This window comes from Rhinolophus sinicus, linkage group LG12, assembly GCF_036562045.2.
Source record: "Rhinolophus sinicus isolate RSC01 linkage group LG12, ASM3656204v1, whole genome shotgun sequence".
NCBI classification, from domain to species: domain Eukaryota; kingdom Metazoa; phylum Chordata; class Mammalia; order Chiroptera; family Rhinolophidae; genus Rhinolophus; species Rhinolophus sinicus.
In genome coordinates this window covers 56,397,562-56,414,278 of record NC_133761.1, presented here as the reverse complement: position 1 = coordinate 56,414,278, position 16,717 = coordinate 56,397,562, and the positions used below count along the sequence as shown (strand labels likewise).

General features: G+C 37.6%; 1 protein-coding gene across 13 annotated transcripts in view; it reads left to right on the top strand.

The window, feature by feature from the left end:
* DISP1 (dispatched RND transporter family member 1) overlaps positions 1-16,717 on the top strand; it is a 179,335-nt gene that overhangs the window by 16,968 nt on the left and 145,650 nt on the right. The gene's annotated exons all lie outside the window — the stretch shown is intronic.

Sequence of the window (16,717 nt, the reverse complement as noted above, 5' to 3'; positions counted from 1 at the left end):
TTCAAGTTGTGTGCATTACAAGCAAGCCAACCCAAGTTTTCCTTGTGCAATCGTCTCTACCCTGGAGAGTTTAGGTTGCCTATTGCCTTGGTCATGGAATGAACTTCTAAATATGTTTAGAATTACTTTGATAATTACATGGAAAGGCATTGCTGAGAAAGTTTGCAGTTACAGTTCATTGTTTTTATGCCCAACTTTCTAACTCATTTTTATTAGAAGTTACCCTGTTGAGTTTAGTTTTTCGGTTTAACCAATAAGGGTAGTTTTAGATTAGGGTGCAGCTAATTACCAGCAATTACTAAGAACTTATTGCCACTTTTTATTTCTGTTACAAGGAAATAAATATATTTGCCGTTGGCAGTATTTTAAAAAATATCGGTAACCCACGGTCTGTTACATATGCATTAGCGCATTGAGTTTCCATAATGGCAGTGTATAGTATATGGGTTTGTTTTTATCATTATCAAAGATTGTAATTACTTATTGTCTACATTGTATTTATGTTTTATCAGCTGCAATTAATACGTACTTCCTAATCAACATCATACAATGTATCACTTCAATGTAATTACAAAGACTTTTAGCTTCAAGTAGATGGTAAGTGAATTGGAGTTTTGCCTCAGACTGGGCAAGGTATCTGGGGAGAATCGTAACATTGTCATTGTGGAGGGTGATATTTAATTACTGTTTTGCTTGCTTCAGCTGTTTTTAAGTGTTAAGCATTAAACTTTTTTATTTTTAAAGTTACTGTATCGGTACAGGTAACTTTCAGATCTGAATAGGTGCTCTGGCTTGCACAAATTTATGTAAACTGTAACATTTTATTTTTATTGGTGCCTTGGTTTCTTGCTAGCTTATAAATTATTTTTCTTTTCCTGCAGCATCTTGAGGTATAATTGACAAAGATTTTATATATTTAAGGTTGATAATATGATGGTTTGATATACATATACATTGTGAAACGATTACCGCAAATAATTAACAGAACAAAACTTCACATAGTTATCATTTTTTTTTTTTTGGTGGTGATAACTCTTAAGATCTACTCTCTTCCAAATATCAAATATGCAGTATTATTAGCTATAGCTTACAAACTCTTGAAAATCTGTTCTTGAGTTATAGTTTCCTTTTGTTTGTGGGCACAGCTGATACTTACCAGTAGAAAGCAGTGCCTAAAAATAAACAATGCTTTAACATGTAAATGAGCATATTGAATACTTATCAAGTTAGAAAACGAAAAGATGATACTGATCTTTATAGTTATTGAATTAACTGCTTTGTAGATTTTTGTATGTCGTATTATTTTTTAATTAGACTGTACTGTTTTACTAATAAGATTTGTTCTGATTTTTCTACACAGTCTTGGTTTTAAAATGTGTTCTTCCCCCCCCCTTTTCCCTTGGTTTTTGGGAGATAAAGCCCTTGAGACAGCATGTAGGTCTTTAGAGTTCTTGGTAGAGGAAGTGTTCCCCTTTGAAACACAAGAGCCCTGCCTTCTGTGGCAAGTTTCTAGTTACATATCTGAATGGTATGTTTGAAACCTGAGTGCCCTCTGTTCTGAATAATCCTTGGAATTTTTGTTCTTTGTTCTGATTGTTTTGTAAATTTCAGAGCTTTCTCTAGATAAATTCTATGTGTTATTTTGTAAGATTTAGATGTATTTTAGAGTTTAAGCAATCGCACTTGTGGCAACTTTTTTATTAGGGTGCAGCAGATTACTAGTTATTCTTACGGATTTGTTTTTATTTCTGCTGTAGTGAAATATCTTTCTGCATTGGAAGAGCTATTGACACAGCGAGAAGCAAAACTCCGTCTTCATATACACATACTTACCTGTTTTCTTTTCCTTAATCATTTGTTTGTAACATACGAAGTAATTTGCTATATTGAACTTTTTTGGTTCTGTACTCTCTGATGACGAATTTTAGAATATATAGTTCATTCTCAGTTATCGGCATACCTTAGTTAGAAAGTCATTCCCTGCGCTTTGATGGAATCAGGAGAATTTGTTAACAGCTGAGGAATACAGCTTGTGGACAGGGAGATACCAAGCAGTGTTGGTCAGCTCCTGCCTTACCATCTAGCTGCTGCATTGCCTGTGATGTAAGCATGGCCCTCAACAAGACTGGGTGAGGCACAGTCAACCCTTTCTTCTAGTACCACTGTCTGTCCTTTTGCTTCTGCTGAGTTTGACCTTTCTCTCATAGTGACTAAGGTGACCTGGCTCTCAAAGGACTCAAGGGGATCCGAGCAGCCAAAAGGACTGCAGTCCTGTTAGTAGAGCCTTGTCCATTCTGCTGAGTCTGGTCCGATACATCCTGGCACATTTGCCAGCTTCCAGGCACGTAGTCATAGCTTTGCACCACTGTTTACATTATAGTTGTTTGATAAATAATTTTACTACTAAATTTGAATGGGTCATATAATATAAGTGGACTCTCTTTAATTTTGCTTAGAGTGAGGCATCACATTAAATCATAAATGAACTTTTCAATTAAAGTGGTGTGATATACCTCACAATTGCAAATACTATAGAAAATACACAGATGGCCCTTAGTCTTTGTTGTTACTGGTTTTTGGTTTGTTTTTTTAATTTGTGATTTTAAGGAAAAGAAAAACTATTGGGTAAAAGACTTGGGCAGAGTGGGGGGAGGCTGACCATTCCCAGTGACATTAAGGAATGGTGGGAGCCATCTGCAGTGGTGGGATGGAGGTCCTTAGCATGGAGGTTGTTTGGAATTGCCGGTGCTTGGCGATCATAAACAGCAGAAAGACTTTTAGTTGGGTTGATTATTGTTTTAAAATACCTGACAGACCGTGCACTCCCTTATTGTCTGCAGGGGGCAGGGAGAGAAATCTATCACAGTCAACTAATATTTGAAACCTAAGTGATGACTATTACATAATAATTGAATAGTGTTGCAGATATAATTGTGTTTCCCGGAAAATAAGACCTAGCCAGACCATCAGCTCTAATGCGTCTTTTGGAGCAAAAATTAATGTAAAACCCAGTATTATATTATATCATATCGTATCATATTATATATTATATAAGACCCGGTCTTATAGTAAAATAATTGTCCGGCTTGGTCTTATAGTAAAATAAGACTGGGTCTTATATAATATATAATATAATACCGGGTCCTATATTAATTTTTGCTCCAAAAGACGCATTCGAGCTGATTGTCCAGCTAGGTCATATTTTCGGGGAAACGGGAAAATAATACAAGGCACCACCCATACACTCTTTGTTTAGATTCACCTGTTGTTAACATTTTACCCCATTTACTTTGTCACTTAACAAGAACACGTGATTAAAGTAGAAAGCTCATATAAAATATATTCCCAAGTTGAACTGCTAACTTTATTTCTTTTCCTAATAAGCAGTTATTTATTGGCTGCGATTTGCAGAGTGCTAGAGCTAGAAAGTACCTTAGGAGATAATGTCATTTGACTCCCTTAAGAAGGGTAAATGTGGACCAATCCAGGACAGTTGGGTTTTGATTTCTAAACCTCTATAGCCTCTTCCAGGGTCTTATCCTGACAGGTAGGAGTTATAATTCCTGTCTGTCTGTTGCTTTGTGGCTTAAACATTTTCATTTGGTCTCAGCACAGGCATGGACGTGAGCTTGCTTAGACCTACCTGGAATCTCGCTTGTGTTCATTTAAGCTCACCCTTCTTAATCTCTATTCCTTGATAATAAAAAAACAACTGAACAAAATCCTTTTTAAGATCACTTAACTTATTCTGTAACATATACCTTGTTAACTTTCCTTGGGTGAGACTATCTTATATTAGGTAGGATGTCTACCTAATACTTGCTGTCTCTTCAGTTAATTCACAAGGCCTTAGCGTGGTTGATCTTTCAAGATTCTAGGTTTTTCATACTCTTTTACAGTGTGGTGAGTAAAGCTTAGAAGAGTCTGACTAATGTAGAATAACAGCAGTGGTAATTTATGTCTAAATAATTTACAAAATGCTTTTCATACAGTCATTTGATCCATAGAACAAGACTTGTAGTACCCCTATTTCAGGGATGAAAAAACCTGAGCTACAGAAAGTTAAGTGACTAGCGCAGTGCCCCATAAACTAGGCTATGCTGGAAATGGACTGCAACCCCAGGTCTTCTGACCCTAAATCCATATACCCTGTATCCAGATTCACCTGTTTTACTGCACCTCAGGTCCTTACAGGTCATGTATTTTTAAATGTACCTTAGAATGCCTTTAGTTTTCTCTGCTCCCCTTTCACCAGCCTAACCTGCTATTAAGGAAATAAAGTGTTTGCTGACTCAACTTATTTTTTTTCTTCTGCACTTAAAATAATATCACTGCAGAATTAGAATGAACCTGTAGCAGCCACTTAATATGATGTCCCACCTAATTTGGATACCCTTGTAACCCTTCCTTTCCCAGAGGATTTACGGCCCTTTCAGGAATACTGAGAGCAACAGGGTACTCACTTCTTTTTATGCAACCTTGGTTCATTGTCGAGTGGCTCTAGTGATGAGGTTATTCTTTTATTTCTAACATTCGAATTACCTGTGTGGTTTTTATGTGTTGGTTTTAGTTATACCATCCAGAGCAACGTGGACAATGTGTGTTTTTCATTTAAGGTGCCTTAAATTATTTTAAAATTTTGTAACAATTTTTTGTTTTGATAAGTTAATGCTCTGGCTCATCTTTTTGCATAAAAAATGCTAAGAGCTGGGAAATCCTTTTGGGCTTCTTTAGTCTGATTCCCTTCATTTATGGTTGAGAAACTGGTCCCAGAAAGATGGAGTCATTTGCTCAGGAAACAGAGTGAACAGAAGAACTAGGAGTTGAAGCCAGACCTGGTTTCCAGTGTCCTTTCTGCTACTAGAGTGACTACAGTTAAGTGAAGGGAGCCAAGGGCAGGTTTTCTGAAGAGAGTTGCTTGGCGTGTCTACCTAAGGGATAGAGTATACATTGATAGTGAAGAGAACGGCGGTGATATTCAGGCCATGCAGTAGCATTGGGAGGAGGCCGGACAGAGAGAAGTGGGTATACCCCAGTGGACAGCATATCTTCTTAGGGCACATGGTGACGTGTGAGCATGGGGTCGAAGAGATTTTTCCAAGTAAAACCGGCTGCCTATTGGGTGATTCACAGGGGATATTCCAAAGGACCTGAAGTATAGACAGTGCACGGACCAAGAGAAGTGACTGGGAGCTTGCTTTCTTGAAGAGGTTAAGAATGGAGAAACATGGAGTATTGGGACCCAAGTGCTTTCTGTAGGCAGCATAGAGCAGGAATCTGGAAATCCTCGAGGAAGGAATTTAAGGATTCTATGGGGCACAGAGAAAGCATTGTAGGAGGTAGATGGATCCTTTAGAAGGCTGTCAGGCTTCAGGCATGATCTGCGTTTACTTCCTTACTTGCTAAATAAGCGTGATAGTACCCACTGCACAGTGGTTGGTATAGGGAGTAAAGGAGATGGTGTGTATAATGCACTTAGCATAGGCCTGGCACATGGGACTCAACATAAATAGCATTTATTATATGACATCGTGGCAGCTGGCTGAGGGTCTTATTAGAAGGTATCACTAGAGTGAGATCTTTTTTTTAATTTTTCCTTCCCTTTCCCTTATTCTAGCCACTTGATGTCACCCCCACCGCTCCTTTAGCATGTTTTAGCCTTCGGGTTTATTATTTCCAAGCAGGTTCATATCTCTGACTATAGATATAGTATTTTTCCAGTCAGCAGACTTTCTTTTTTAATAAGCTAGGCACTTTTGGGGGGCATATTTCAATTGCAAATTCCATTTCATCAATTGAAAGGATGTACTTACTACAACACTATCTCCAGACAATTTTATTGTCCCAGTTTTTTTGTTTTGCTTTGCAATATAACTATGAAGATGCAGTTGGAAAGGGGAATGGAAGGTACAAGAGGTTGAAGTAACTTTCCCTTTCCTTTTCAAGGGTTCTTCCCTTCAGGTTTTGAGTAAAACACAAAATAAAATATTTTGACAGATGCCAACTCTAAAGAGAACTAATTAAACAAAAAAGACGTTTTCTGTGATAATTGCATCTTAAACTATGAAAGCACCTAAGGGTGTAGACTCAGGTTATCAAATGACAGATTTTTTTCCAGTGTATGGATTCACGGTCAAATTTGATAGTGCTAGCTATGAGGCTGCTAATATCTTCCTCAACTTTATAGTGTAATTATTTCTGAATCAGACCTGGAAACCATTTCACTTGGGTTCAGGTGATAGGTGGAATTCACAGAGTGACTTGGTGTGTTATCAGTCTAAGAAAGCTTTGTAATGCTTGAAGATCTATTAAAGGTTCTTTCTGGAACACTTAGGTGGAAGAGAGCTTCTCTGCACAATTTTGTATGTTAGGTTATAAACTTAAATTGAGAAATTTAAGTTTAAGGAAAACTTAAACTTCAGAATATTAAATTTAAGGAGTTCAGAAAATCTTTTGGAAAAGAGGCCTTTAGGAAAAATAAGTAAGTTTGAATGCTTGTTTAGTAATCCCTGGCTGCTTTATTGTTTTTTAAAGATGCAATTAAATAAACATTAAGTTTTGAGTGATAACGATTTTTCTGTAGTTTGATTATAAGGTAGAACAGCTTCGCATTTTTAGACCCCAGTGTTTCAAATTATATGGTGTCCTGTTTCAGAATCCTACAGTTGAAAAGTATTGATAATCGATAGTAGCATTTGATTTTCAGTGAGACACACTGACAATTATCGCCTCTAAAAAAGCCAGAATAGGAGTATTGGTAAACTGATCAGTAGTGTTTTTCTCTTAGTCCTCGGTGCACACGGTCTCTCCTGCAGCCTCTTCCTGTCTCTGCTCTGAATTTCTTCCATTGGATAAAGATGCTTTGTCATCTCACAAGTGCCCCGTGGATTAAAATACCCATTTCTCTTTCTTTCGTTCTTTAACCTCTCCCTGAAGTGAAATCTCTATGTCTCTCAAAATAGAGAATCCATAATTACTGGATTACGTTACGTCAGAGTGAGGTGTGGAATGACTGATAAACCTAATCCTAATGTGCATTATACAAATTGTATTTTTTAAAGTGAAACTTGCAACACTAAAGAGAACCCTGTTGACCCAACGAATTAACAAGTGGTTTCATATATATAGAGAGAGATAGCACTTGTGTACCTTGTTACTTCAGACTTGTTTTTTTGGACTCCCAATTTCTAAGAGAACGTGTTTCTTTCGTAGAGACGTTGAGAAGAGAAGAAAAAATAAAGGGAAGAGACAGGACCTTTTTCAACTTGACAAATAGGGAGAGCTACTTCTCGACATTTTTCCTTCTGCAGGTCCTTCCTCTGTAATCTCACTATCTATTTTTTGTTTGTTTGTATACATACTCTTCTTATGAACTATAACTCACCTCTTAGTTTCAGGTTCCTATCTCCCAACTTGCCGTTAGGTAAATACTCCTAACTTATGTTGTCAAGTTACATATTCTTCCATGAAACGTAAGATTTTTCTTTGTTTTTCAGAACAGTAATTCTATTGACTCGATGAATGTTTTTCCACCAGGAATAAAAGTCACCACTAAATATGTCTCTCTTGTTGAAAATGTCTCTAATAAGACTGGCCGCTATTTATTGGTCATATGTTATATGCCAGGCACTTCACTGGGCATTTGATATATATAATACATTCAGTCCTCACAGCAACCCTTGTATAAGGTAGACATTTGTATTTCTTTTGTATAGATGAAGAAACCCAAGTTTGAAGAGATTAAATAATTTGTCAAAGTTTATACCACTAAATGGTGGAGCTAATTCTAAAGCCTGCCTGCTTTTGATTATACACTGTTTTCCTCTAGATTTCAAAAGCACTTTAAATGTTTTGGTGCCTATCCATAAAAATGTTTTGGAGAGTGTGAGTGGCATGTTGTTGATTTTGCCTTTTTTTTGTGTGTGTATACCCACGCACTCCTAGAAGTGTTTTATGATCCATTTGTTCCACTTTAAACTTTTATGAAATGCAGTCAGTTTATTATTGATCAATATTTTTTCCAAGGATGGCACCATAATTAATGTAGCATCTAAAGTAGTAAGTAGATGCTTGTAATACTCACTGCCTGGGTAAAAACAGTAACAGAGAGGTGGCAGTTAATGTAGGGGGCTAGTCACAGAAAAATTCGTTTCTTTTGGAATGTCAACCAGGTACTTTTCTCATATTACAGCATGCTGCAGGGCAGGGCTAGAGTCCAAGCTTTGATTAAAATCACCCAAACACCCAAACTTTTTTCTTGTTTTTGCTTTACAACCACAAGTTATTGCCAGCTGAAAGGATAATAGAGAGTAATGATGAATGCATTTTCATCTGCCAAAAAAAAAAAAGTTTTAGACAGTTTCATTCTTTTTAAACCTTGGTAAAAAGGCTGCTTTGAAGTGAAGAGTAAATTAGTGGCTACCAAATAAGTAGTTATTAGATTCCTGCTCTAGAAGCCCGTTCAGTAGCTTCCAGTTAACAGTTCAGTCTCAGATCCTTTCTCCTAGTGGGGGTGGTATAAGAATTCAAGCATTCTTAAGAGTCTTTCCTTTTCATCCCCAACTTGTCAGTTTTAGGTAGAGGTGTTGCTTTCCCCAAGACTGCTTAGGTTTTCTTAGGCTGTCAAGGTCAAGTGCAAAACCAAACTTTTAGAATGATCTGCAGTGGATCCTTTTACTCATTGGAACTTGACAGAACTAAGCTGTTTGGAATCGCCTGTTATCTCTGACACCCTCCTTCCCACCAAGGCTGAAGGGAGGGGCATATTGAATTGCTGTGCTTCCATAATAGTTGATGGTTCTTGATTCCTTTTGACTTTATTATGGCTTTTTTTTTTTTAAATAGTTGCTTCCCAAGATCACTTTAGCAATATATTATAGAAAAATTTTATTAGTCCCTAACTATTAGTAATTAGATCTCTGGGCTCAAGTGAACAGATTAGTAGTCACCTTTATGCTTGGTGACTTTTGAATGATTTAATTTGTGGTTGTTGGGTGTTGGATCCAGGTTACCGTAGTTGCTGAATGTTGTGTGATAGGCGTTATGAGTCGCTGATCCTACTGGGGAGTGAGAAACCAAAATAGAATTTCTCTACTTAGCTGCTGCTTAGGGAGCTTTTTGACACTTCTGCTACTGTGGTCTTATAAAACAATTTCTGAAAGCGGATAATAATTATATGGCTAAATAACAGTCATTAAATACTTACTTATGTACTTACTATGGTGCTAAGTGCTTTACATCTGTTATATCTAATTTAATCCTCACTGCAGTCCCATTAAGGGCCATTATTATGCCAACTTCACAGATACAGAAACTGAGGGATACAGAGGCTAAATAGCTTGTGCAAATGAACAGTAACTGGAGCTGGGATTTGAATCTCGACAACCTGACTCCAGGGCCCTCGCCCTTAACTACTGTGCTATACCTCAAGCTGATGTCTTCTGTTTTATACATCACACAGCTCTATTTAAGACTTCCACTCATAAAATTCCCTCATGTCATTTCCTATTAGAGTCTGTGTATATGTGCAGGATTTTCCATTTCTCTTCTCATAAAACTTTCATCTTTAGGTTTAGCGGTTGCCAGTTGGTTTCTTGCAAAAACATTTTCAGCTTTTAGCATTTTTATTCCAGGTAAGAGGAGTGTGTCAACTTGCTGACTCTTTGGCATATGTCCTGTAAAGTTAAGGCAGTCAAATCTTTGTACTGGTAGAAATGAACAGTTGAAGCATTTCTTCTTTATTTTGGATTATATTATGATTTGGAGGGCAGATATGTCATTTGAGCTTTATTTTAGACACATATGGAAATGAATTCTTGTTCTGTAAAATATGCAGATCTGGACATTCTGGAAGCATCCTGTGTGGAGGAGAAAAAAAATCTTCTCGGAATGTAAAATTGGCCATGCAGAATTTAAAGCGGGGGTGAGGGTATGGGTAATCCATCTGTGGGTTGTTGAATTAAAATGTTTTCACATTTTTTGTACTTAGAGTAAACCTTTATAGCACTGTTATTAAGAAATACTTGACTTAGTAAACTTTTACTGAACACTTATATTTTGGGAACACAATTTTTAAATCTATGAAAAAACTCTTCATACACAAGATGTTATGTTCTTGTATTTTGGAATTATACACTCATTCCTAATCTTAATTAATTTGAATTAACTGAGGTGAGTTGCTCATCTTTGAGGTGAGATCATTAATAGTCTTTCTTTTTCTTCCACAACATTTGGGGTTGGAGGGATCGGTAGCTATCTCTCTAACACAGCAGCAACTGGGTTTTCTTTATCTTACGTGAAGTGGTAGCCTTCACATTTTGCTATAGAAGGGGCATTTGCTTCAGAGTAAACTTAATATCTCTGAAAACCTAAGCATAGTTTTGGCACAGTAATAAATTTGACGTACCACACATACTATCATTTTAGTTAAGAGCTTTTTAGTCCTGAATAATGAAGGAATATACAGAAGGCCACCGAGGCGGGTATGACTGAATTCTATGTAATAGTTGTGGTGTTCGTGATTAAAATAGGCTAAAACAATGGCCTACTTATTAGTGACTGTACTTCAGTGTCATGAAAAGAGGGAAGGACAAAGGTATTTGTGTATCTTTGTGCCAGGCACCGTTAGGTATCCTGTCCTTGCGTGTTAACTCAAATCCTAGGCTACAAAGTTGTATTATTATCTCTTTCTTAAAGATGAGGAAACTGGAATTTAAGAAGTAGATGAGTTATCTGTAGTTAGAACTAATGTATGCAGAGCTAGGATTTAAACCCTGAAATATCTTACTCCAAGGCCTGAATCTGCCTATCATATCATATGCCTTCTGTCTTCTTTTGAATTTTCTTCTTTTCTCATTCCGTGTTTACCCTTGGACTTTGTTGGAAGTTTTCCATTCTATTTCTTTTCTTTGAGTGGTTACTCTCACAAATGTTAATATTACACTTACCAAAGTCTAAATGCCAATGGTGTCTCTGCCCTACTCCTGAACAATAAGACCCACCTCTTTCTGAAATGAACTATTTTTATTAGATATGAGAGTTCTGGGGCTTGATCTTTGAACCCTAGAGATAACGACATGTTTAGATTTACCCATATACGTGTGTCCTTTTTTCTTTCCTTCTGAACATTTCTTCATGCATATCAACTGCAAGATGAATTGTTTATTAATTTACCCCCCACCCCCACCGCAGGGCTTTATGTGGGAGGGCTTTGGTCTGGCTCTCTACCTTGTACAGGCCCTTGCGTTTGCCTCCTGTTAACTTATTTCCTAGAGCTTCCCCACCCCGCCCCCCAGCAAGTTCATGCCACCAGACTCTGCAGATACTCCAAGAGCATGCTGGCTTCAGAACTAACTCGCTTCTTTAGACTTGTGCTTTCTTATCGTTTCTGCCCTTGGAGCATTGCTCTTATTTTATAGCTAGCTCTGCCAGACATTTTCAGAACAAGTTAGAAGTATTTAATCCAGCATGTTTGGGTGATCTCTAGCCATCGGTCTACACTGCCAGGAACAGAAGTCCACCTTGTCACTGGGCTTGACTGGAGTGCGTGCGTTGGACCTGGGAAGTGGCCTTTTGAATGCTTTCATTCTAACGCCCTTTTCTAGTAACTGGCAAAACTCTTTCATCGAGAGTCATAAGAAATTCACCATTTGAAGGATAATGACGGGGTTCAGAACATGTTACCTCAAAATAAGGCACCCTGGCAGGTTGCATATTTTAAGCTGAAGGAATCTGAGAAACGGCAGGTGCAGGAAAGACTTTCTGACTTTCCCTTGAAGCAGGTCTTAAGACCCTCAAGGGATATGAGGGGAGCCCTCCCCATGCCCAGAGGCAAGAAGCATTCTTATCTCTGAAGACAGAGACATGCCGACAGGAACCTGTATGAATAGTTCTTGCTAAGTTTGGGTCTCTGCTCAGACCCTTATTTGTCTTATCACGTTTTCCCATGACTCTACTCATCACACCTGATATAAACACTCCGAGCTTTAACCATTCTTTTGGCTTTCGTTTCCTTATGAAAGCTCCTGTGTCAGGTAAAACTTACATTCAATAAATTTGTATGCTTTTCTCTTGTTAATCTGTCTTTTGTTACAGAGCCCCAGCTGAGAACTTAGAAGGGTAGAGGGAAAAGATATTGTTACTTCCCTACGGTTTGTGGCCACTGTGAAAGGATGGCTGGGACAACCTCCTCACTCCAGAGCCAGCAGATGGGATCTTGGGCAAACTGACAAAAGTCAGTGAAAGCTTAAGAATTCTTACCAAAGTCAGCTCTCCCAGAACTTTGTCTGTAGTGCCTAGTCAAGAGAGGAAGGTAAAATTTTCTCTCTGTTCTTTCTTTGCCAAATTCAGTTTAGTGGAAAAAAAAAAAAGCCATAAAAATGAGATCTTTGAATTGTGACTCTTGGGAACTTGGCTTCAGGTAGCCATTAATTATGGATCCTTTCCCTCTCGGACATCCGTTGTTCTCTTGTTTGCCTCATTTTGGGTCCTGAAAGCTTGGCTGGGCTTTCTGCTGCCTGGCACATGTAGGTTATTGGACCTGTGTGTGTAAGCGGTCAACTGTCAGAGTGGGGCTCCCAAGAATATGGCTGGACAGAAATGTGGGTTGCATCCCCATTGTGGCTAACGTCCTGCCCACTGCTGCCACCTCTCAGGGGGTTGTCCTAGTCTTTCTTTTGGGTGTCTTAGTGAGTGGCTCTGGATCCTGGGAGGGCTCTAGCTTCTGCACCCATCAGGGGAGCCTGTGTCCATCGGTGAGCCATAAAAGGCTTGTTGGTTTTCAGTCGTAAAAGACTTATCCGTTTTGAGTCACTTAAAATAGGTAGACTTTTTGTTTAAAAAAAAAAAAAAGGTGTTTAATACTGCCAGGAATATTTACTGCTTGGCGTATTGAAAACCTGATAAGCTATTTGAAAGGATACATATATATTTAAAAGATCTCTGTGGACAGAAGTTGGCCTGATTGGAAGCCCGTATTCAGAGCTTTTTAAAAAAGCCCTATCGGTTCCCTCTGTTTGATCCTGCCCCTCCCATGGGAACATCCGAGAACCCCCGTCTTGAACCCCTGCTGACTACAGTTCCCCAGCTCTGTCCTCTGCCCTTCTTGTTGCCACGATTTTGCTGAGGACAGTTTGGAGCTTCACTGGCTTCTTTGGGAAACGTAAGGTCTCACACTGGCTCCGCTAAGACCTCTTTCTTCCCATTGCTTCCCATTGCTTCTGTTCCTCCTTCCACCTTCCATCTTCCCGTTAGTTCTCTTGAATCCTTTGATACGCTCCCCTTCAAACCTCCATCTCTTTCGCCTCTCTCTCCACCCCTGGCAGACCTTTTACCACTTCAGCCCCTCAGTCACTTGAACTTTAGGCTTTCTGCTCTCAATGGACTCGGGGTCCCCCAAAAGCAACTCTCTAAGGCTGAAAAGGAAAAAGGTTAATTGGAAATTGATGGAATATTTTATCACTCATGAGCTTTGGAGACGTCTAGGTAGCAATAGATGTCTCCTCAGTCACTTGCCAAAAGTGTAGTTTACAGCCGCCATAAGATTATATATCAGAGCAAATGGAAATCTTAAAAGCCTTCTCCACAAATAGTGGTAAAAAGCAAGAGCCCCCACATTGAGTAGGTAACCTCAACTTGTCCCATTGGCCAGAACGACAATTTAGATAACAATATAAAGTGGAAAAAAAACAGTGAGTTTGTTTTACTATGTTTTACTGACACATATAGCTAACATTTTAGAATGAAAACTACTGTAACACCTTTGTGTTTGTATATATGTGTCTGTGCATGTCTGTTAGGTCTATGTGATATTTTTCCATCTCTGGAAGGTATTAACAAATTAATTTGTAAATCCTTAAAGGAGTATGAGCAATTCAGGTATAATTGTTAAGAACAAGTGAATTAATGAGAGTAGAATAAAAGTTTATAGGTGAACTTTTCAATAATAATAATGTTTTCATAATGTCTACTTAAAAATAGTTTCCAAAATCCTTTCGGTAACTTGAAACCTTAAAGCAACACTAGGTTAAGTTAAAAGGTGGATATTCATTGACTATCTAGATCATTTCCAAATAAGATAAAGTACTGAAACATTAATTGCTGAACATAAGTTTATCAACTTTCGGCTTCTTAAATTTTGTAGAGAAACAAGGTATTTGGGTCTGTTAGCAAATGTGTCCTTTGCCACATTAAAAATTGTACTAAGAGGAGGCATATGCCTCTAGAAATTGGGAAATGGTGTATTCATAAATTTGCTAGTCTGCTACAGAATGTTAGTATGTAGCAAACAGAAACAATTGCTCGCTTCTTAGTTTTCACTGAAAATTAGGGTTACTAAAGAATTAAAAATTCTTACCGGTTATGTACATGAAACTACTCAGAATAATAAGGACAAAGAAGAAAAACCTCTGTATACAAAGTGTGCAAGGGAAATAGGCTGTGTTTGTGATAAGGAAAAGTATACAAGTTATGAAGGATGTGTTTCTGTTAAGGGAACAAGAAAGTAATTCATCCTAAAGTAGAATGACTGGCTGTTCCAGAATGAGAAAGAGGAAGAGTAGGACAAAAACGAGGTAGATATTAAAAAAAAAAAAAAGTTTGTCGAAGGTTTGAGGGAGAGGAATTTTACGTGTAGTCAAGCTACTAAGATTGAATAGATTTATTTGCAAGTTAAAAATAAATGAGTCTTACTATCAAAAGTATACTGATGCAAAACTAGAATGACAAAGTTTTTTGGGATTATTGGCCTGCTCTTACTAAGAAATTGTAAAAGATTTTTCTTTATATTCTAAGTAATCTGCCTGGGGAACCAAGATTTTATGTCTTATCAGAATGATATGCTGTGGTTCATGTTGTCTTTTACTGAAGAGAACCAAATCTTCTCAATGTTAAAAGAGCTAAGGGTTCATTCATTTACAACTACTGTCACTTTAGCTAAATAGATAATTATTATTTTATAATGATCTCTGATCCTATTTAATCAAGTGCTTAAACCTTTTGGCATTTTTGATAAACTTTCCCAAATCAAATTCTAAATAAAGCATTTTTGACCTAAACTAACTTGGAGATTTCCCAGAGGGTCCCTGGAAAATCTCCAAAGATTTGTCTTTGACCTTGTAAAAGAGAGATGTTAAACTAATTAGGTTTGTTGGCTGTAGTAAACTCTGGGAAGCTTGACAAATAAGAAATGATGATAAACCTTCTTTAAGGTTAGATGGATATATGTTATTAATATAAGTATTTCAGAATTGTGTGAAGTTTATAGAAATTTGTCAATACCTGTGACGTTCCTGATATGTTAAATGACATGTTATCAGTCATAATTCCAGTTATTATGTTAAACTGTTATACGTCACTGAAATAAAGACATTTCCTTGTCAATTACATTATAATGACCTCTCATCAGATCTTTAACCATGGCCATTTTGACGTCTTTTGTCATTCAGACAGTTGTTTTTTACCCCTGATTTATCTCTGAAAGAGGTTACATACAACCAGCTATAGGCCAGAATGTTCCATGAGGGCGTCACTTGAATAACCATCACTTGGGACCATGCCAATGGACTGAGTAATTTTCTAAACTAATGAAGAAGTTGATGGATTCATAAAACCGCTAACCCAAGATCAAACAGAACAAGAATTAATTACACGAGACTGTATGAACTGTTGAGGATGATTATAATTTTTTTAATGACTTTGTTTGAAACGTTGCTGGTTCTTTAATGTTTTGTGTTTCTCTTTTCTCTTAAGCTATCTATAACTGACAGCAATTTGGTAAAGTGTACCTTTAGGAACAAAGATGAAACAGTTTTCTCCCTCCAGAATTTAGAAACTCTTATGAAGTATTTTTATTTTGATGGCAGTGTAGTTATTAGAATAAGTCCAGTAAGAATCTGTTTTCCTTGTAATATGACATAATCAAAAACATTGGTTTTATTAGCAAACTTTGACTGGAGTGTCATATTTGGAATGATATATAAAATCAGATATGCCAGATAGTTTTAAGGAACTAAGGTGGTCTTTATTGAGCTGATGCTTATAAAACTCTCTTGGGAAAAAAATCTGGCCTGGTATCTGACTTACAGGGTTCCCAGCCTTCTAGGTAAGGAAGGTCACGACTTCCTGGGACACCAGGAACCTTAAAATATTTTGGGAACCTCAAAAAGAGAGGAATGCAGCCAATTCTATAGGTACTGAAGGTGAAGACTAGTGGCAAGTTTCTGGTTTGGCTTCCCAGCTTCGAGAGGCTTTTAAAAGTCTAATTTGAGATTTCTTATTAAAAATTCCAGCAAAGCAAACTTAAAAAGAGTCCATACGGTCAATCACTATTCTTGCTGCACTTATGTAAACAATCAGGCCAAATTTAATGAGACTAGACTTTTTCGCCAACAAATTAGTCTTGCCCTCATTATCTTGCATAGAAATGGGGGTAACTAGAGAGAGAAAAATAATGTTTCAACAGGAAACTGTAGCACCCCCTTGTGGGTCTTAAGTTCTAGAACGGCTCATGGTCTTGAAGGTTTTGTTATCTACCTGTAAGTTGGACTGGGTCCTGAATCCTTCTCGTTTCCTCCAGTGTCTGGCTACACCCCCGCCAACTTAACGTTGCCAACTGTTTTTGTTACACCTCTGACTTGGAATCATTGAGAACTAAAACAGTTCTTTTTCTGAAGCCCTGCAAGCTGGATAACTTGATTTAAACGTCAGAGAAATCACCACA